General features: G+C 37.7%; 45 pseudogenes; all 45 read right to left on the bottom strand.

Moving 5' to 3' along the window:
* Positions 1 to 798: 798 nt before the first annotated feature.
* On the bottom strand, positions 799 to 917 carry LOC149620283 (5S ribosomal RNA; annotated as a pseudogene).
* A 362-nt stretch (positions 918 to 1,279) lies between these two features.
* On the bottom strand, positions 1,280 to 1,398 carry LOC149620282 (5S ribosomal RNA; annotated as a pseudogene).
* A 119-nt stretch (positions 1,399 to 1,517) lies between these two features.
* Positions 1,518 to 1,620, bottom strand: LOC149620281 (5S ribosomal RNA; annotated as a pseudogene).
* Positions 1,621 to 2,204: 584 nt separating this feature from the next.
* Positions 2,205 to 2,323, bottom strand: LOC149620280 (5S ribosomal RNA; annotated as a pseudogene).
* An 836-nt stretch (positions 2,324 to 3,159) lies between these two features.
* LOC149620279 (5S ribosomal RNA) lies at positions 3,160 to 3,278 on the bottom strand (annotated as a pseudogene).
* A 588-nt stretch (positions 3,279 to 3,866) lies between these two features.
* LOC149620278 (5S ribosomal RNA) lies at positions 3,867 to 3,985 on the bottom strand (annotated as a pseudogene).
* A 119-nt stretch (positions 3,986 to 4,104) lies between these two features.
* On the bottom strand, positions 4,105 to 4,207 carry LOC149620277 (5S ribosomal RNA; annotated as a pseudogene).
* Positions 4,208 to 4,788: 581 nt separating this feature from the next.
* Positions 4,789 to 4,907, bottom strand: LOC149620276 (5S ribosomal RNA; annotated as a pseudogene).
* Positions 4,908 to 5,504: 597 nt separating this feature from the next.
* Positions 5,505 to 5,623, bottom strand: LOC149620275 (5S ribosomal RNA; annotated as a pseudogene).
* A 119-nt stretch (positions 5,624 to 5,742) lies between these two features.
* Positions 5,743 to 5,845, bottom strand: LOC149620274 (5S ribosomal RNA; annotated as a pseudogene).
* A 360-nt stretch (positions 5,846 to 6,205) lies between these two features.
* Positions 6,206 to 6,324, bottom strand: LOC149620273 (5S ribosomal RNA; annotated as a pseudogene).
* A 360-nt stretch (positions 6,325 to 6,684) lies between these two features.
* Positions 6,685 to 6,803, bottom strand: LOC149620272 (5S ribosomal RNA; annotated as a pseudogene).
* A 342-nt stretch (positions 6,804 to 7,145) lies between these two features.
* On the bottom strand, positions 7,146 to 7,248 carry LOC149620271 (5S ribosomal RNA; annotated as a pseudogene).
* A 121-nt stretch (positions 7,249 to 7,369) lies between these two features.
* Positions 7,370 to 7,472, bottom strand: LOC149620270 (5S ribosomal RNA; annotated as a pseudogene).
* A 360-nt stretch (positions 7,473 to 7,832) lies between these two features.
* On the bottom strand, positions 7,833 to 7,951 carry LOC149620269 (5S ribosomal RNA; annotated as a pseudogene).
* Positions 7,952 to 8,311: 360 nt separating this feature from the next.
* LOC149620268 (5S ribosomal RNA) lies at positions 8,312 to 8,430 on the bottom strand (annotated as a pseudogene).
* Positions 8,431 to 8,772: 342 nt separating this feature from the next.
* LOC149620267 (5S ribosomal RNA) lies at positions 8,773 to 8,875 on the bottom strand (annotated as a pseudogene).
* A 136-nt stretch (positions 8,876 to 9,011) lies between these two features.
* Positions 9,012 to 9,130, bottom strand: LOC149620266 (5S ribosomal RNA; annotated as a pseudogene).
* Positions 9,131 to 9,490: 360 nt separating this feature from the next.
* LOC149620265 (5S ribosomal RNA) lies at positions 9,491 to 9,609 on the bottom strand (annotated as a pseudogene).
* A 342-nt stretch (positions 9,610 to 9,951) lies between these two features.
* Positions 9,952 to 10,054, bottom strand: LOC149620264 (5S ribosomal RNA; annotated as a pseudogene).
* A 360-nt stretch (positions 10,055 to 10,414) lies between these two features.
* On the bottom strand, positions 10,415 to 10,533 carry LOC149620263 (5S ribosomal RNA; annotated as a pseudogene).
* Positions 10,534 to 10,652: 119 nt separating this feature from the next.
* LOC149620262 (5S ribosomal RNA) lies at positions 10,653 to 10,755 on the bottom strand (annotated as a pseudogene).
* A 119-nt stretch (positions 10,756 to 10,874) lies between these two features.
* On the bottom strand, positions 10,875 to 10,977 carry LOC149620261 (5S ribosomal RNA; annotated as a pseudogene).
* Positions 10,978 to 11,115: 138 nt separating this feature from the next.
* LOC149620260 (5S ribosomal RNA) lies at positions 11,116 to 11,234 on the bottom strand (annotated as a pseudogene).
* Positions 11,235 to 11,596: 362 nt separating this feature from the next.
* On the bottom strand, positions 11,597 to 11,715 carry LOC149620259 (5S ribosomal RNA; annotated as a pseudogene).
* A 136-nt stretch (positions 11,716 to 11,851) lies between these two features.
* LOC149620258 (5S ribosomal RNA) lies at positions 11,852 to 11,970 on the bottom strand (annotated as a pseudogene).
* A 137-nt stretch (positions 11,971 to 12,107) lies between these two features.
* Positions 12,108 to 12,210, bottom strand: LOC149620257 (5S ribosomal RNA; annotated as a pseudogene).
* Positions 12,211 to 12,346: 136 nt separating this feature from the next.
* On the bottom strand, positions 12,347 to 12,449 carry LOC149620256 (5S ribosomal RNA; annotated as a pseudogene).
* Positions 12,450 to 12,809: 360 nt separating this feature from the next.
* On the bottom strand, positions 12,810 to 12,928 carry LOC149620255 (5S ribosomal RNA; annotated as a pseudogene).
* A 360-nt stretch (positions 12,929 to 13,288) lies between these two features.
* On the bottom strand, positions 13,289 to 13,407 carry LOC149620254 (5S ribosomal RNA; annotated as a pseudogene).
* Positions 13,408 to 13,526: 119 nt separating this feature from the next.
* On the bottom strand, positions 13,527 to 13,629 carry LOC149620253 (5S ribosomal RNA; annotated as a pseudogene).
* Positions 13,630 to 13,748: 119 nt separating this feature from the next.
* On the bottom strand, positions 13,749 to 13,851 carry LOC149620252 (5S ribosomal RNA; annotated as a pseudogene).
* Positions 13,852 to 13,988: 137 nt separating this feature from the next.
* LOC149620251 (5S ribosomal RNA) lies at positions 13,989 to 14,091 on the bottom strand (annotated as a pseudogene).
* Positions 14,092 to 14,451: 360 nt separating this feature from the next.
* LOC149620250 (5S ribosomal RNA) lies at positions 14,452 to 14,554 on the bottom strand (annotated as a pseudogene).
* Positions 14,555 to 14,675: 121 nt separating this feature from the next.
* Positions 14,676 to 14,778, bottom strand: LOC149620249 (5S ribosomal RNA; annotated as a pseudogene).
* A 360-nt stretch (positions 14,779 to 15,138) lies between these two features.
* LOC149620248 (5S ribosomal RNA) lies at positions 15,139 to 15,257 on the bottom strand (annotated as a pseudogene).
* Positions 15,258 to 15,376: 119 nt separating this feature from the next.
* LOC149620247 (5S ribosomal RNA) lies at positions 15,377 to 15,479 on the bottom strand (annotated as a pseudogene).
* A 122-nt stretch (positions 15,480 to 15,601) lies between these two features.
* LOC149620246 (5S ribosomal RNA) lies at positions 15,602 to 15,704 on the bottom strand (annotated as a pseudogene).
* A 598-nt stretch (positions 15,705 to 16,302) lies between these two features.
* LOC149620245 (5S ribosomal RNA) lies at positions 16,303 to 16,421 on the bottom strand (annotated as a pseudogene).
* A 120-nt stretch (positions 16,422 to 16,541) lies between these two features.
* LOC149620244 (5S ribosomal RNA) lies at positions 16,542 to 16,644 on the bottom strand (annotated as a pseudogene).
* Positions 16,645 to 16,780: 136 nt separating this feature from the next.
* LOC149620243 (5S ribosomal RNA) lies at positions 16,781 to 16,899 on the bottom strand (annotated as a pseudogene).
* Positions 16,900 to 17,018: 119 nt separating this feature from the next.
* LOC149620242 (5S ribosomal RNA) lies at positions 17,019 to 17,121 on the bottom strand (annotated as a pseudogene).
* Positions 17,122 to 17,480: 359 nt separating this feature from the next.
* On the bottom strand, positions 17,481 to 17,599 carry LOC149620241 (5S ribosomal RNA; annotated as a pseudogene).
* A 582-nt stretch (positions 17,600 to 18,181) lies between these two features.
* LOC149620240 (5S ribosomal RNA) lies at positions 18,182 to 18,300 on the bottom strand (annotated as a pseudogene).
* A 583-nt stretch (positions 18,301 to 18,883) lies between these two features.
* LOC149620239 (5S ribosomal RNA) lies at positions 18,884 to 19,002 on the bottom strand (annotated as a pseudogene).
* Positions 19,003 to 19,159: the final 157 nt, after the last annotated feature.

The following is a 19,159-nucleotide window of genomic DNA, read 5'->3' as shown; positions in this document are numbered from 1 at the left end:
TAATTTAATTAACTTTCATCTTTATAAAACAATAACAAAAAAAGATATGCTTGTTTTTTCATATCTGGTGGAATTTAAGAGGAAACAAAAGTGAAAAAGCCAACGGCACGCTGTGTTCCCAAGTACTGGCTGCGCTCGACGCTGCTTAGCTTCGGTGATCGGACGAGAACCGGTGTTTTCAGTGTGATATGGCCGTTGCGGAGAGTGCTAGTTAATAATTCGAATTTAAATTAAGTGAGACAAATTAACCTTCATCTTTATAAAACAATATCAAAAAGAAGATATGTTTGCTTTTTTCATATCTGGTGGAATTTAAAAGAGGAAATAAAAGTGCAAAAGCCAACGTCACGCAGTGTTCCCAAGTACTGACTGCGCTCGACACTGCTTAACTTCGGTGATTGGACTAGAACCGGTGTTTTCAGCGTGATATGGCCGTTGCCAAGAGTGCTAGTTAATAATTTGAATTTAATTAACCTTCATCTTTATAAAACAATAACAAAAAGAAGATATGTTTGTTTTTTCATATCTGGTGGAATTTAAGAGGAAACAAAGGTGAAAAAGCCAACGGAACTCAGTGTTCCCAAGTACTGACTGCGCACGACGATGCTTAGCTTAGGTGATCGGACGAGAACCGGTGTTTTCAGTGTGATATTGTCGTTGCGGAGAGTGCTAGTTAATAATTCGAATTTAAATTAAGTGAGACAAATTAACCTTCATCTTTTTAAAACAATAACAAAAAGAAAAATTGTTTGCTTTTTTCAAATCTATTAAAATTTAAAAGTGGAAAAAAAGTGAGAAAGCCAACGGCACGCAGTGTTGCTAAGTGGTCTCCCTCCCAAGTACTGACTGCGCTCGACGATGCTTAACTTCGGTGATCGGACGAGAACCGGTGTTTTCAGTGTGATATTGTCGTTGCGGAGAGTGCTAGTTAATAATTCGAATTTAAATTAACCTTCATCTTTATAAAATAATATCAAAAAGAAGATATGTTTGCTTTTTTCATATCTGGTGGAATTTAAAAGAGGAAATAAAAGTGCAAAAGCCAACGTCACGCAGTGTTCCCAAGTACTGACTGCGCTCGACGCTGCTTAACTTCGGTGATTGGACTAGAACCGGTGTTTTCAGCGTGATATGGCCGTGTCCGAGAGTGCTAGTTAATAATTCGAATTTAAATTAAGTGAGACAAATTAACCTTCATCTTTTTAAAACAATAACAAAAAGAAAATATGTTTGCTTTTTTCATATCTATTGGAATTTAAAGGAGGAAAAAAATTGAAAAAGCCAACGGCACGCAGTGTTCCTAAGTGGTCTCCCTCCCAAGTGCTGACTGCTCTCGACGCTGCTTAACTTCGGTGATCGGACGATAACCGGTGTATTCAGCGTGATATGGCCGTTGCCGAGAGTCTCAGTTAATAATTTTAATTTAATTAACCTTCATCTTTATAAAACAATAACAAAAAGAAGATATGCTTGTTTTTTCATATCTGGTGGAATTTAAGAGGAAACAAAAGTGAAAAAGCCAACGGCACGCAGTGTTCCCAAGTACTGACTGCGCTCGACGCTGCTTAACTTCGGTGATCGGACGAGAACCGGTGTTTTCAGCGTGATATGGCCGTTGCCAAGAGTGCTAGTTAATAATTTGAATTTAATTAACCTTCATCTTTATAAAACAATAACAAAAAGAAGATATGTTTGTTTTTTCATATCTGGTGGAATTTAAGAGGAAACAAAGGTGAAAAAGCCAACGGAACTCAGTGTTCCCAAGTACTGACTGCGCATGACGATGCTTAGCTTAGGTGATCGGACGAGAACCGGTGTTTTCAGTGTGATATTGTCGTTGCGGAGAGTGCTAGTTAATAATTCGAATTTAAATTAACCTTTATCTTTATAAAACAATATCAAAAAGAAGATATGTTTGCTTTTTTCATATCTGGTGGAATTTAAAAGAGGAAATAAAAGTGCAAAAGCCAACGTCACGCAGTGTTCCCAAGTACTGACTGCGCTCGACGCTGCTTAACTTCGGTGATTGGACTAGAACCGGTGTTTTCAGCGTGATATGGCCGTTGCCGAGAGTGCTAGTTAATAATTCGAATTTAAATTAAGTGAGACAAATTAACCTTCATCTTTTTAAAACAATAACAAAAAGAAAATATGTTTGCTTTTTTTATATCTATTGGAATTTAAAAGAGGAAAAAAATTGAAAAAGCCAACGGCACGCAGTGTTCCTAAGTGGTCTCCCTCCCAAGTGCTGACTGCGCTCGACGCTGCATAACTTCGGTGATCGGACGATAACCGATGTATTCAGCGTGAGAAGGCCGTTGCCGAGAGTCTCAGTTAATAATTTTAATTTAATTAACTTTCATCTTTATAAAACAATAACAAAAAAAGATATGCTTGTTTTTTCATATCTGGTGGAATTTAAGAGGAAACAAAAGTGAAAAAGCCAACGGCACGCTGTGTTCCCAAGTACTGACTGCGCTCGACGCTGCTTAGCTTCGGTGATCGGACGAGAACCGGTGTTTTCAGTGTGATATGGCCGTTGCGGAGAGTGCTAGTTAATAATTCGAATTTAAATTAAGTGAGACAAATTAACCTTCATCTTTATAAAACAATATCAAAAAGAAGATATGTTTGCTTTTTTCATATCTGGTGGAATTTAAAAGAGGAAATAAAAGTGCAAAAGCCAACGTCACGCAGTGTTCCCAAGTACTGACTGCGCTCGACACTGCTTAACTTCGGTGATTGGACTAGAACCGGTGTTTTCAGCGTGATATGGCCGTTGCCGAGAGTGCTAGTTAATAATTCGAATTAAAATTAAGTGAGACAAATTAACCTTCATCTTTTTAAAACAATAAAAAAAAGAAAATATGTTTGCTTTTTTCATATCTATTGGAATTTAAAAGAGGAAAAAAATTGAAAAAGCCAACGGCACGCAGTGTTTCCAAGTACTGACTGCGCTCGACGATACTTAACTTCGGTGATCGGACGAGAACCGGTGTTTTCAGTGTGATATGGCCGTTGCGGAGAGTGCTAGGTAATAATTCGAATTTAAATTAAGTGAGACAAATTAACCTTCATCTTTTTAAAACAATAACAAAAAGAAAAATTGTTTGCTTTTTTCAAATCTATTAAAATTTAAAAGTGGAAAAAAAGTGAGAAAGCCAACGGCACGCAGTGTTGCTAAGTGGTCTCCCTCCCAAGTACTGACTGCGCTCGACGATGCTTAACTTCGGTGATCGGACGAGAACCGGTGTTTTCAGTGTGATATTGTCGTTGCGGAGAGTGCTAGTTAATAATTCGAATTTAAATTAACCTTCATCTTTATAAAACAATATCAAAAAGAAGATATGTTTGCTTTTTTCATATCTGGTGGAATTTAAAAGAGGAAATAAAAGTGCAAAAGCCAACGTCACGCAGTGTTCCCAAGTACTGACTGCGCTCGACGCTGCTTAACTTCGGTGATCGGACGAGAACCGGTGTTTTCAGTGTGATATTGTCGTTGCGGAGAGTGCTAGTTAATAATTCGAATTTAAATTAACCTTCATCTTTATAAAACAATATCAAAAAGAAGATATGTTTGCTTTTTTCATATCTGGTGGAATTTAAAAGAGGAAATAAAAGTGCAAAAGCCAACGTCACGCAGTGTTCCCAAGTACTGACTGCGCTCGACGCTGCTTAACTTCGGTGATTGGACTAGAACCGGTGTTTTCAGCGTGATATGGCCGTGTCCGAGAGTGCTAGTTAATAATTCGAATTTAAATTAAGTGAGACAAATTAACCTTCATCTTTTTAAAACAATAACAAAAAGAAAATATGTTTGCTTTTTTCATATCTATTGGAATTTAAAGGAGGAAAAAAATTGAAAAAGCCAACGGCACGCAGTGTTCCTAAGTGGTCTCCCTCCCAAGTGCTGACTGCTCTCGACGCTGCTTAACTTCGGTGATCGGACGATAACCGGTGTATTCAGCGTGATATGGCCGTTGCCGAGAGTCTCAGTTAATAATTTTAATTTAATTAACCTTCATCTTTATAAAACAATAACAAAAAGAAGATATGCTTGTTTTTTCATATCTGGTGGAATTTAAGAGGAAACAAAAGTGAAAAAGCCAACGGCACGCAGTGTTCCCAAGTACTGACTGCGTTCGACGCTGCTTAACTTCGGTGATCGGACGAGAACCGGTGTTTTCAGCGTGATATGGCCGTTGCCAAGAGTGCTAGTTAATTTGAATTTAATTAACCTTCATCTTTATAAAACAATAACAAAAAGAAGATATGTTTGTTTTTTCATATCTGGTGGAATTTAAGAGGAAACAAAGGTGAAAAAGCCAACGGAACTCAGTGTTCCCAAGTACTGACTGCGCACGACGATGCTTAGCTTAGGTGATCGGACGAGAACCGGTGTTTTCAGTGTGATATTGTCGTTGCGGAGAGTGCTAGTTAATAATTCGAATTTAAATTAACCTTTATCTTTATAAAACAATATCAAAAAGAAGATATGTTTGCTTTTTTCATATCTGGTGGAATTTAAAAGAGGAAATAAAAGTGCAAAAGCCAACGTCACGCAGTGTTCCCAAGTACTGACTGCGCTCGACGCTGCTTAACTTCGGTGATTGGACTAGAACCGGTGTTTTCAGCGTGATATGGCCGTTGCCGAGAGTGCTAGTTAATAATTCGAATTTAAATTAAGTGAGACAAATTAACCTTCATCTTTTTAAAACAATAACAAAAAGAAAATATGTTTGCTTTTTTTATATCTATTGGAATTTAAAAGAGGAAAAAAATTGAAAAAGCCAACGGCACGCAGTGTTCCTAAGTGGTCTCCCTCCCAAGTGCTGACTGCGCTCGACGCTGCATAACTTCGGTGATCGGACGATAACCGATGTATTCAGCGTGAGAAGGCCGTTGCCGAGAGTCTCAGTTAATAATTTTAATTTAATTAACTTTCATCTTTATAAAACAATAACAAAAAAAGATATGCTTGTTTTTTCATATCTGGTGGAATTTAAGAGGAAACAAAAGTGAAAAAGCCAACGGCACGCTGTGTTCCCAAGTACTGACTGCGCTCGACGCTGCTTAGCTTCGGTGATCGGACGAGAACCGGTGTTTTCAGTGTGATATGGCCGTTGCGGAGAGTGCTAGTTAATAATTCGAATTTAAATTAAGTGAGACAAATTAACCTTCATCTTTATAAAACAATATCAAAAAGAAGATATGTTTGCTTTTTTCATATCTGGTGGAATTTAAAAGAGGAAATAAAAGTGCAAAAGCCAACGTCACGCAGTGTTCCCAAGTACTGACTGCGCTCGACACTGCTTAACTTCGGTGATTGGACTAGAACCGGTGTTTTCAGCGTGATATGGCCGTTGCCGAGAGTGCTAGTTAATAATTCGAATTAAAATTAAGTGAGACAAATTAACCTTCATCTTTTTAAAACAATAAAAAAAAGAAAATATGTTTGCTTTTTTCATATCTATTGGAATTTAAAAGAGGAAAAAAATTGAAAAAGCCAACGGCACGCAGTGTTCCTAAGTGGTCTCCCTCCCAAGTACTGACTGCGCTCGACACTGCTTAACTTCGGTGATCGGACAATAACCGGTGTATTCAGCGTGATATGGCCGTTGCCGAGTGTCTTAGTTAATAATTTTAATTTAATTAACCTTCATCTTTATAAAACAATAACAAAAAGAAGACATGCTTGTTTTTTCATATCTGGTGGAATTTAAGAGGAAACAAAAGTGAAAAAGCCAACGGCACGCAGTGTTCCCAAGTACTGACTGCGCTCGACGCTGCTTAACTTCGGTGATCGGACGAGAACCGGTGTTTTCAGCGTGATATGGCCGTTGCCAAGAGTGCTATTTAAAAATTTGAATTTAATTAACCTTCATCTTTATAAAACAATATAAAAAAGAAGATATGTTTGCTTTTTTCATACCTGGTGGAATTAAAATAAGAAATAAAAGTGAAAAGGCCAACGTCACGCAGTGTTTCCAAGTACTGACTGCGCTCGACACTGCTTAACTTCGGTGATTGGACTAGAACCGGTGTTTTCAGCGTGATATGGCCGTTGCCGAGAGTGCTAGTTAATAATTCGAATTAAAATTAAGTGAGACAAATTAACCTTCATCTTTTTAAAACAATAACAAAAAGAAAATATGTTTGCTTTTTTCATATCTATTGGAATTTAAAAGAGGAAAAAGATTGAAAAAGCCAACGGCACGCAGTGTTCCTAAGTGGTCTCCCTCCCAAGTGCTGACTGCTCTCGACGCTGCTTAACTTCGGTGATCGGACGATAACCGGTGTATTCAGCGTGATATGGCCGTTGCCGAGAGTGCTATTTAATAATTTGAATTTAATTAACCTTCATCTTTATAATACAATATCAAAAAGAAGATATGTTTGCTTTTTTCATATCAGGTGGAATTTAAATAGGAAATAAAAGTGAAAAAGCCAACGTCACGCAGTGTTTCCAAGTACTGATTGCGCTCGACGCTGCTTAACTTCGGTGATCGGACGAGAACCGGTGTTTTCAGCGTGATATGGCCACTGCCGAGAGTGTTAGATAATAATTCGAATTTAAATTAAGTGAGACAAATTAACCTTCATCTTTTTAAAACAATAAAAAAAAGAAAATATGTTTGCTTTTTTCATATCTATTGGAATTTAAAAGAGGAAAAAAATTGAAAAAGCCAACGGCACGCAGTGTTCCTAAGTGGTCTCCCTTCCAAGTACTGACTGTGCTCCACTCTGCTTAACTTCGGTGATCGGACAATAACCGGTGTATTCAGCGTGATATGTCCGTTGCCGAGAGTCTCAGTTAATAATTTTAATTTAATTAACCTTCATCTTTATAAAACAATAACAAAAAGAAGATATGCTTGTTTTTTCATATCTGGTGGAATTTTAGAGGAAACAAAAGTGAAAAAGCCAACGGCACGCAGTGTTACCAAGTACTGACTGCGCTCGACGCTGCTTAACTTCGGTGATCGGACGATAACCGGTGTATTCAGCGTGATATGGCCGTTGCCGAGAGTCTCAGTTAATAATTTTAATTTAATTAACCTTCATCTTTATAAAACAATAACAAAAAGAAGATATGTTTGTTTTTTTCATATCTGGTGGAGTTTAAGAGGAAACAAAAGTGAAAAAGCCAACGGCACGCAGTGTTCCCAAGTACTGACTGCGCTCGACGCTGCTTAACTTCGGTGATCGGACGAGAACCGGTGTTTTCAGCGTGATATGGCCGTTGCCGAGAGTGCTATTTAATAATTTGAATTTAATTAACCTTCATCTTTATAATACAATATCAAAAAGAAGATATGTTTGCTTTTTTCATATCAGGTGGAATTTAAATAGGAAATAAAAGTGAAAAGGCCAACGTCACGCAGTGTTTCCAAGTACTGATTGCGCTCGACGCTGCTTAACTTCGGTGATCGGACGAGAACCGGTGTTTTCAGCGTGATATGGCCGTTGCCAAGAGTGCTATTTAAAAATTTGAATTTAATTAACCTTCATCTTTATAAAACAATATAAAAAAGAAGATATGTTTGCTTTTTTCATACCTGGTGGAATTAAAATAAGAAATAAAAGTGAAAAGGCCAACGTCACGCAGTGTTTCCAAGTACTGACTGCGCTCGACACTGCTTAACTTCGGTGATTGGACTAGAACCGGTGTTTTCAGCGTGATATGGCCGTTGCCGAGAGTGCTAGTTAATAATTCGAATTAAAATTAAGTGAGACAAATTAACCTTCATCTTTTTAAAACAATAACAAAAAGAAAATATGTTTGCTTTTTTCATATCTATTGGAATTTAAAAGAGGAAAAAGATTGAAAAAGCCAACGGCACGCAGTGTTCCTAAGTGGTCTCCCTCCCAAGTGCTGACTGCTCTCGACGCTGCTTAACTTCGGTGATCGGACGATAACCGGTGTATTCAGCGTGATATGGCCGTTGCCGAGAGTGCTATTTAATAATTTGAATTTAATTAACCTTCATCTTTATAATACAATATCAAAAAGAAGATATGTTTGCTTTTTTCATATCAGGTGGAATTTAAATAGGAAATAAAAGTGAAAAGGCCAACGTCACGCAGTGTTTCCAAGTACTGATTGCGCTCGACGCTGCTTAACTTCGGTGATCGGACGAGAACCGGTGTTTTCAGCGTGATATGGCCACTGCCGAGAGTGTTAGATAATAATTCGAATTTAAATTAAGTGAGACAAATTAACCTTCATCTTTTTAAAACAATAAAAAAAAGAAAATATGTTTGCTTTTTTCATATCTATTGGAATTTAAAAGAGGAAAAAAATTGAAAAAGCCAACGGCACGCAGTGTTCCTAAGTGGTCTCCCTTCCAAGTACTGACTGCGCTCGACACTGCTTAACTTCGGTGATCGGACAATAACCGGTGTATTCAGCGTGATATGTCCGTTGCCGAGAGTCTCAGTTAATAATTTTAATTTAATTAACCTTCATCTTTATAAAACAATAACAAAAAGAAGATATGCTTGTTTTTTCATATCTGGTGGAATTTTAGAGGAAACAAAAGTGAAAAAGCCAACGGCACGCAGTGTTACCAAGTACTGACTGCGCTCGACGCTGCTTAACTTCGGTGATCGGACGATAACCGGTGTATTCAGCGTGATATGGCCGTTGCCGAGAGTCTCAGTTAATAATTTTAATTTAATTAACCTTCATCTTTATAAAACAATAACAAAAAGAAGATATGTTTGTTTTTTTCATATCTGGTGGAGTTTAAGAGGAAACAAAAGTGAAAAAGCCAACGGCACGCAGTGTTCCCAAGTACTGACTGCGCTCGACGCTGCTTAACTTCGGTGATCGGACGACAACCGGTGTTTTCAGCGTGATATGGCCGTTTCCGAGAGTGCGAGTTAATAATTCGAATTTAAATTAAGTGAGACAAATTAACCTTCTTCTTTTTAAAACAATAACAAAAAGAAAACATTTTTGCTTTTTTCATATCTATTAAAATTTAAAAGTGGAAAAAAAGTGAAAAAGCCAACGGCACGCAGTGTTGCTAAGTGGTCTCCCTCCCAAGTTCTGACTGCGCTCGACGCTGCTTAACTTCGGTGATCGGACGAGAACCGGTGTTTTCAGCGTGATATGGCCGTTGCCGAGAGTGCTATTTAATAATTTGAATTTAATTAACCTTCATCTTTATAATACAATATCAAAAAGAAGATATGTTTGCTTTTTTCATATCAGGTGGAATTTAAATAGGAAATAAAAGTGAAAAGGCCAACGTCACGCAGTGTTTCCAAGTACTGATTGCGCTCGACGCTGCTTAACTTCGGTGATCGGACGAGAACCGGTGTTTTCAGCGTGATATGGCCACTGCCGAGAGTGTTAGATAATAATTCGAATTTAAATTAAGTGAGACAAATTAACCGTCATCTTTTTAAAACAATAAAAAAAAGAAAATATGTTTGCTTTTTTCATATCTATTGGAATTTAAAAGAGGAAAAAAATTGAAAAAGCCAACGGCACGCAGTGTTCCTAAGTGGTCTCCCTTCCAAGTACTGACTGCGCTTGACACTGCTTAACTTCGGTGATCGGACAATAACCGGTGTATTCAGCGTGATATGTCCGTTGCCGAGAGTCTCAGTTAATAATTTTAATTTAATTAACCTTCATCTTTATAAAACAATAACAAAAAGAAGATATGCTTGTTTTTTCATATCTGGTGGAATTTTAGAGGAAACAAAAGTGAAAAAGCCAATGGCACGCAGTGTTACCAAGTACTGACTGCGCTCGACGCTGCTTAACTTCGGTGATCGGACGATAACCGGTGTATTCAGCGTGATATGGCCGTTGCCGAGAGTCTCAGTTAATAATTTTAATTTAATTAACCTTCATCTTTATAAAACAATAACAAAAAGAAGATATGTTTGTTTTTTTCATATCTGGTGGAATTTAAGAGGAAACAAAAGTGAAAAAGCCAACGGCACGCAGTGTTCCCAAGTACTGACTGCGCTCGACGCTGCTTAACTTCGGTGATCGGACGAGAACCGGTATTTTCAGCGTGATATGGCCGTTGCCGAGAGTGCTATTTAATAATTTGAATTTAATTAACCTTCATCTTTATAATACAATATCAAAAAGAAGATATGTTTGCTTTTTTCATATCAGGTGGAATTTAAATAGGAAATAAAAGTGAAAAGGCCAACGTCACGCAGTGTTTCCAAGTACTGATTGCGCTCGACGCTGCTTAACTTCGGTGATCGGACGAGAACCGGTGTTTTCAGCGTGATATGGCCACTGCCGAGAGTGTTAGATAATAATTCGAATTTAAATTAAGTGAGACAAATTAACCTTCATCTTTTTAAAACAATAAAAAAAAGAAAATATGTTTGCTTTTTTCATATCTATTGGAATTTAAAAGAGGAAAAAAATTGAAAAAGCCAACGGCACGCAGTGTTCCTAAGTGGTCTCCCTTCCAAGTACTGACTGCGCTCGACACTGCTTAACTTCGGTGATCGGACAATAACCGGTGTATTCAGCGTGATATGTCCGTTGCCGAGAGTCTCAGTTAATAATTTTAATTTAATTAACCTTCATCTTTATAAAACAATAACAAAAAGAAGATATGCTTGTTTTTTCATATCTGGTGGAATTTTAGAGGAAACAAAAGTGAAAAAGCCAACGGCACGCAGTGTTCCCAAGTATTGACTGCGCTCGACGCTGCTTATCTTCGGTGATCGGACGAGAACCGGTGTTTTCAGCGTGATATGGCCGTTGCCAAGAGTGCTAGTTAATAATTTGAATTTAATTAACCTTCATCTTTATAAAACAATAACAAAAAGAAGATATGTTTGTTTTTTCATATCTGGTGGAATTTAAGAGGAAACAAAAGTGAAAAAGCCAACGTCACGCAGTGTTTCCAAGTACTGACTGCGCTCGACGCTGCTTAACTTCGGTGATCGGACGAGAACCGGTGTTTTCAGCGTGATATGGCCGTTGCCGAGAGCGCTATTTAATTATTCGAATTTAAATTAAGTGAGACAAATTAACCTTCATGTTTTTAAAACAATAACAAAAAGAAAATATGTTTGCTTTTTTCATATCTATTGGAATTTAAAAGAGGGGAAAAAAAGTGAAAAAGCCAACGGCACGCAGTGTTCTTAAGTGGTCTCCCTCCCAAGTACTGACTGCGCTCGACGCTGCTTAACTTCGGTGATCCGACGAGAACAGGTGTATTCAACGTGATATGGCCGTTGCCGATAGTACTAGTCAATAATTTGAATTTAATTAGCCTTCATATTTATAAAACAATAACAAAAAGAAGATGTTTGCTTTTTTCATATCTGGTGGAATTTAAAAGAGGAAAAAAAAAAGGAAAAACCCAAAGGCACGCAGTGTTCAAAAGTACTGACTGCGCTCGACGCTGCTTATCTTCGGTGATCGGACGAGAACCGGTGTTTTCAGCGAGATATGGCCGTTGCCGAGAGCGCTATTTAATAATTCGAATTTAAATTAAGTGAGTCAAATTAACCTTGATGTTTTTAAAACAATAACAAAAAGAAAATATGTTTGCTTTTTTCATATCTATTGGAATTTAAAAGAGGGAAAAAAAAGTGAAAAAGCCAACGGCACGCAGTGTTCTTAAGTAATCTCCCTCCCAAGTACTGACTGCGCTCGACGCTGCTTAACTTCGGTGATCGGACGAGAACCGGTGTTTTCAGCGTGATATGGCCGTTGCCGAGAGTGCTAGATAATAATTCGAATTTAAATTAAGTGAGACAAATTAAGCTTCATATTTTAAAAACAATAACAAAAAGAAAATATGTTTGCTTTTTTCATATCTATTGGTATTTAAAAGAGGAAAAAAAATGAAAATGCCAACGGCACGCAGTATTCCTAAGTGGTCTCCCTCCCAAGTACTGACTGCGCTCGACGCTGCTTAACTTCGGTGATCGGACGAGAACCGGTGCTTTCAGCGTGATATAGCCTTTGCCGAGAGCGCTATTTAATAATTCGAATTTAAATTAAGTGAGACAAATTAACCTTCATGTTTTTAAAACAATAACAAAAAGAAAATATGTTTGCTTTTTTCATATCTATTGGAATTTAAAAGAGGGAAAAAAAGTGAAAAAGCCAACGGCACGCAGTGTTCCCAAGTACTGAATGCGCTCGACGCTGCTTAACTTCGGTGATCGGACGAGAACCGTTGTTTTCAGCGTGATATGGCCGTTGCCGAGAGTGCTAGTTAATTTATCGAATTTAAATTAAGTGAGACAAATTAACCTTCATCTTTATAAAACAATATCAAAAAGAAGATATGTTTGCTTTTTTCATATCTGGTTTAATTTAAATAGGAAATATAAGTGAAAAAGCCAACGTCACGCAGTGTTTCCAAGTACTGACTGCGCTCGACGCTGCTTAACTTCGGTGATCGGACGAGAACCGGTGTTTTCAGCGTGATATGGCCGTTGCCGAGAGTGCTATTTAAAAATTTGAATTTAATTAACCTTCATCTTTATAAAACAATATCAAAAAGAAGATATGTTTGCTTTTTTCATACCTGGTGGAATTAAAATAGGAAATAAAAGTGAAACGGCCAACGTCACGCAGTGTTTCCAAGTACTGACTGCGCTCGACACTGCTTAACTTCGGTGATTGGACTAGAACCGGTGTTTTCAGCGTGATATGGCCGTTGCCGAGAGTGCTAGTTAATAATTCGAATTTAAATTAAGTGAGACAAATTAACCTTCTTCTTTTTAAAACAATAACAAAAAGAAAACATTTTTGCTTTTTTCATATCTATTAAAATTAAAAAGTGGAAAAAAAGTGAAAAAGCCAACGGCACGCAGTGTTGCTAAGTGGTCTCCCTCCCAAGTACTGACTGCGCTCGACGCTGCTTAACTTCGGTGATCGGACGAGAACCGGTGTTTTTAGCGTGATATGGCCGTTGCCGAGAGTGCTATTTAATAATTTGAATTTAATTAACCTTCATCTTTATAATACAATATCAAAAAGAAGATATGTGTGCTTTTTTCATATCAGGTGGAATTTAAATAGGAAATAAAAGTGAAAAGGCCAACGTCACGCAGTGTTTCCAAGTACTGATTGCGCTCGACGCTGCTTAACTTCGGTGATCGGACGAGAACCGGTGTTTTCAGCGTGATATGGCCACTGCCGAGAGTGTTAGATAATAATTCGAATTTAAATTAAGTGAGACAAATTAACCTTCATCTTTTTAAAACAATAAAAAAAAGAAAATATGTTTGCTTTTTTCATATCTATTGGAATTTAAAAGAGGAAAAAAATTGAAAAAGCCAACGGCACGCAGTGTTCCTAAGTGGTCTCCCTCCCAAGTACTGACTGCGCTCGACACTGCTTAACTTCGGTGATCGGACAATAACCGGTGTATTCAGCGTGATATGGCCGTTGCCGAGAGTCTCAGTTAATAATTTTAATTTAATTAACCTTCATCTTTATAAAACAATAACAAAAAGAAGATATGCTTGTTTTTTCATATCTGGTGGAATTTTAGAGGAAACAAAAGTGAAAAAGCCAACGGCACGCAGTGTTCCCAAGTACTGAATGCGCTCGACGCTGCTTAACTTCGGTGATCGGACGAGAACCGTTGTTTTCAGCGTGATATGGCCGTTGCCGAGAGTGCTAGTTAATAATTTGAATTTAATTAACCTTCATCTTTATAAAACAATAACAAAAAGAAGATATGTTTGTTTTTTCATATCTGGTGGAATTTAAGAGGAAACAAAAGTGAAAAAGCCAACGGCACGCAGTGTTCCCAAGTACTGAATGCGCTCGACGCTGCTTAACTTCGGTGATCGGACGAGAACCGTTGTTTTCAGCGTGATATGGCCGTTGCCGAGAGCGCTATTTAATAATTCGAATTTAAATTAAGTGAGACAAATTAACCTTCATGTTTTTAAAACAATAACAAAAAGAACATATGTTTGCTTTTTTCATATCTATTGGAATTTAAAAGAGGGAAAAAAAGTGAAAAAGCCAACGGCACGCAGTGTTCCCAAGTACTGAATGCGCTCGACGCTGCTTAACTTCGGTGATCGGACGAGAACCGGTGTTTTCAGCGTGATATAGCCGTTGCCGAGAGTGCTATTTAAAAATTTGAATTTAATTAACCTTCATCTTTATAAAACAATATCAAAAAGAAGATATGTTTGCTTTTTTCATACCTGGTGGAATTAAAATAGGAAATAAAAGTGAAAAGGCCAACGTCACGCAGTGTTTCCAAGTACTGACTGCGCTCGACACTGCTTAACTTCGGTGATCGGACGAGAACCGTTGTTTTCAGCGTGATATGGCCGTTGCCGAGAGTGCTAGTTAATTTATCGAATTTAAATTAAGTGAGACAAATTAACCTTCATCTTTATAAAACAATATCAAAAAGAAGATATGTTTGCTTTTTTCATATCTGGTTTAATTTAAATAGGAAATAAAAGTGAAAAAGCCAACGTCACGCAGTGTTTCCAAGTACTGACTGCGCTCGACGCTGCTTAACTTCGGTGATCGGACGAGAACCGGTGTTTTCAGCGTGATATGGCCGTTGCCGAGAGTGCTATTTAAAAATTTTAATTTAATTAACCTTCATCTTTATAAAACAATATCAAAAAGAAGATATGTTTGCTTTTTTCATACCTGGTGGAATTAAAATAGGAAATAAAAGTGAAAAGGCCAACGTCACGCAGTGTTTCCAAGTACTGACTGCGCTCGACACTGCTTAACTTCGGTGATCGGACGAGAACCGGTGTTTTCAGCGTGATATGGCCGTTGCCGAGAGTGCTATTTAATAATTTGAATTTAATTAACCTTCATCTTTATAATACGATATCAAAAAGAAGATATGTTTGCTTTTTTCATATCAGGTGGAATTTAAATAGGAAATAAAAGTGAAAAGGCCAACGTCACGCAGTGTTTCCAAGTACTGATTGCGCTCGACGCTGCTTAACTTCGGTGATCGGACGAGAACCGGTGTTTTCAGCGTGATATGGCCACTGCCGAGAGTGTTAGATAATAATTCGAATTTAAATTAAGTGAGACAAATTAACCTTCATCTTTTTAAAACAATAAAAAAAAGAAAATATGTTTGCTTTTTTCATATCTATTGGATTTTAAAAGAGGAAAAGAATTGAAAAAGCCAACGGCACGCAGTGTTCCTAAGTGGTCTCCCTCCCAAGTACTGACTGCGCTCGACACTGCTTAACTTCGGTGATCGGACAATAACCGGTGTATTCAGCGTGATATGGCCGTTGCCGAGAGTCTCAGTTAATAATTTTAATTTAATTAACCTTCATCTTTATAAAACAATAACAAAAAGAAGATATGCTTGTTTTTTCATATCTGGTGGAATTTTAGAGGAAACAAAAGTGAAAAAGCCAACGGCACGCAGTGTTCCCAAGTTCTGACTGCGCTCGACGCTGCTTAACTTCGGTGATCGGACGAGAACCGGTGTTTTCAGCGTGATATGGCCGTTGCCAAGAGTGCTAAATAACTATAATTTGAATTTAATTAACCTTCATCTTTATAAATCAATAACAAAAAGAAGATATGTTTGTTTTTTCATATCTGGTGGAATTTAAGAGGAAACAAAAGTGAAAAAGCCAACGGCACGCAGTGTTCCCAAGTACTGAATGCGCTCGACGCTGCTTAACTTCGGTGATCGGACGAGAACCGTTGTTTTCAGCGTGATATGGCCGTTGCTGAGAGCGCTATTTAATAATTCGAATTTAAATTAAGTGAGACAAATTAACCTTCATGTTTTTAAAACAATAACAAAAAGAAAATATGTTTGCTTTTTTCATATCTGGTTTAATTTAAATAGGAAATAAAAGTGAAAAAGCCAACGTCACTTAGTGTTTCCAAGTACTGACTGCGCTCGACGCTGCTTAACTTCGGTGATCGGACGAGAACCGGTGTTTTCAGCGTGATATAGCCGTTGCCGAGAGTGCTATTTAAAAATTTGAATTTAATTAACCTTCATCTTTATAAAACAATATCAAAAGAAGATATGTTTGCTTTTTTCATACCTGGTGGAATTAAAATAGGAAATAAAAGTGAAAAGGCCAACGACACGCAGTGTTTCCAAGTACTGACTGCGCTCGACACTGCTTAACTTCGGTGATTGGACTAGAACCGGTGTTTTCAGCGTGATATGGCCGTTGCCGAGAGTGCTAGTTATTAATTCGAATTAAAATTAAGTGAGACAAATTAACCTTCATCTTTTTAAAACAATAACAAAAAGAAAATATGTTTGCTTTTTTCATATCTATAGGAATTTAAAAGAGGAAAAAAATTGAAAACGCCAACGGCACGCAGTGTTCCTAAGTGGTCTCCCTCCCAAGTGCTGACTGCTCTCGACGCTGCTTAACTTCGGTGATCGGACGATAACCGGTGTATTCAGCGTGATATGGCCGTTGCCGAGAGTCTCAGTTAATAATTTTAATTTAATTAACCTTCATCTTTATAAAACAATAACAAAAAGAAGATATGTTTGTTTTTTTCATATCTGGTGGAATTTAAGAGGAAACAAAAGTGAAAAAGCCAACGGCACGCAGTGTTCCCAAGTACTGACTGCGCTCGACGCTGCTTAACTTCGGTGATCGGACGAGAACCGGTGTTTTCAGCGTGATATGGCCGTTTCCGAGAGTGCGAGTTAATAATTCGAATTTAAATTAAGTGAGACAAATTAACCTTCTTCTTTTTAAAACAATAACAAAAAGAAAACATTTTTGCTTTTTTCATATCTATTAAAATTTAAAAGTGGAAAAAAATTGAAAACGCCAACGGCACGCAGTGTTCGTAAGTGGTCTCCCTCCCAAGTGCTGACTGCTCTCGACGCTGCTTAACTTCGGTGATCGGACGATAACCGGTGTATTCAGCGTGATATGGCCGTTGCCGAGAGTCTCAGTTAATAATTTTAATTTAATTAACCTTCATCTTTATAAAACAATAACAAAAAGAAGATATGTTTGTTTTTTCATATCTGGTGGAATTTAAGAGGAAACAAAAGTGAAAAAGCCAACGGCACGCAGTGTTCCCAAGTACTGACTGCGCTCGACGCTGCTTAGCTTCGGTGATCGGACGAGAACCGGTGTTTTCAGTGTGATATGGCCGTTGCCGAGAGTGCTATTTAATAATTTGAATTAAATTAACCTTCATCATTATAAAACAATATCAAAAAGAAGATATGTTTGCTTTTTCATATCTGGTGGAATTTAAATAGGAAATAAAAGTGAAAAAGCCATCGTCACGCAGTGTTTCCAAGTACTGACTGCGCTCGACGCTGCTTAACTTCGGTGATCGGACGAGAACCGGTGTTTTCAGCGTGATATGGCCGTTGCCGTGAGTGCTAGTTAATAATTCGAATTTAAATTAAGTGAGACAAATTAACCTTCATCTTTTTAAAACAATAATAAAAAGAAACATGTTTGCTTTTTTCATATCTATTAAAATTTAAAAGAGGTAAAAAAAGTGAAAAAGCCAACGGCACGCAGTGTTGCTAAGTGGTCTCCCTCCCAAGTACTGACTGCGCTCGACGTTGCTCAACTTCGGTGATCGGACGAGAACCGGTGTTTTCAGCGTGATATGGCCGTTGCCGAGAGTGCTATTTAATAATTTGAGTTTAATTAACCTTCATCTTTATTAAACAATATCAAAAAGAAGATATGTTTGCTTTTTTCATATCTGGTGGAATTTAAAAGAGGAAATAAAAGTGCAAAAGCCAACGTCACGCAGTGTTTCCAAGTACTGACTGCGCTCGACGATGCTTAACTTCGGTGATCGGACGAGAACCGGTGTTTTCAGCGTGATATGGCCGTTGCCAAGAGTGCTAGTTAATAATTTGAATTTAATTAACCTTCATCTTTATAAAACAATAACGAAAAGAAGATATGTTTTTTTTTCATATCTGGTGGAATTTAAGAGGAAACAAAAGTGAAAAAGCCAACGGCACGCAGTGTTCCCAAGTACTGACTGCGCACGACGCTGCTTAGCTTCGGTGATCGGACGAGAACCGGTGTTTTCAGTGTGATATGGCCGTTGCGGAGAGTGCTAGTTATAATTCGAATTTAAATTAAGTGAGACAAAGTAACCTTCATCTTTTTAAAACAATAACAAAAAGAAAACATGTTTGCTTTTTTCATATGTATTGGAATTTAAAAGAGGGAAAAAAAGTGAAAAAGCCAACGGCTCGCAGTGTTCTTAAGTGGTCTCCCTCCCAAGTACTGACTGCGCTCGACGCGGCTTAACTTCGGTGATCGGACGAGAACCGGTGTTTTCAGCGTGATATGGCCGTTGCCGAGAGTGCTATTTAAAAATTTGAATTTAATTAACCTTCATCTTTATAAAACAATATCAAAAAGAAGATATGTTTGCTTTTTTCATACCTGGTGGAATTAAAATAGGAAATAAAAGTGAAAAGGCCAACGTCACGCAGTGTTTCCAAGTACTGACTGCGCTCGACGCTGCTTAACTTCGGTGATCGGACGAGAACCGGTGTTTTCAGTGTGATATGGCCGTTGCCGAGAGTGCTATTTAATAATTTGAATTAAATTAACCTTCATCATTATAAAACAATATCAAAAAGAAGATATGTTTGCTTTTTCATATCTGGTGGAATTTAAATAGGAAATAAAAGTGAAAAAGCCATCGTCACGCAGTGTTTCCAAGTACTGACTGCGCTCGACGCTGCTTAACTTCGGTGATCGGACGAGAACCGGTGTTTTCAGCGTGATATGGCCGTTGCCGTGAGTGCTAGTTAATAATTCGAATTTAAATTAAGTGAGACAAATTAACCTTCATCTTTTTAAAACAATAATAAAAAGAAACATGTTTGCTTTTTTCATATCTATTAAAATTTAAAAGAGGTAAAAAAAGTGAAAAAGCCAACGGCACGCAGTGTTGCTAAGTGGTCTCCCTCCCAAGTACTGACTGCGCTCGACGTTGCTCAACTTCGGTGATCGGACGAGAACCGGTGTTTTCAGCGTGATATGGCCGTTGCCGAGAGTGCTATTTAATAATTTGAGTTTAATTAACCTTCATCTTTATTAAACAATATCAAAAAGAAGATATGTTTGCTTTTTTCATATCTGGTGGAATTTAAAAGAGGAAATAAAAGTGCAAAAGCCAACGTCACGCAGTGTTTCCAAGTACTGACTG

This window comes from Phalangium opilio, unplaced genomic scaffold (genome assembly GCF_054372755.1).
Source record: "Phalangium opilio isolate 3A_F unplaced genomic scaffold, DU_Popi_V2 ptg000209l_1, whole genome shotgun sequence".
NCBI lineage: Eukaryota > Metazoa > Arthropoda > Arachnida > Opiliones > Phalangiidae > Phalangium > Phalangium opilio.
The sequence above is the reverse complement of the archived record's forward strand: the minus strand, read 5'-3'. Positions and strand labels throughout refer to the sequence as shown.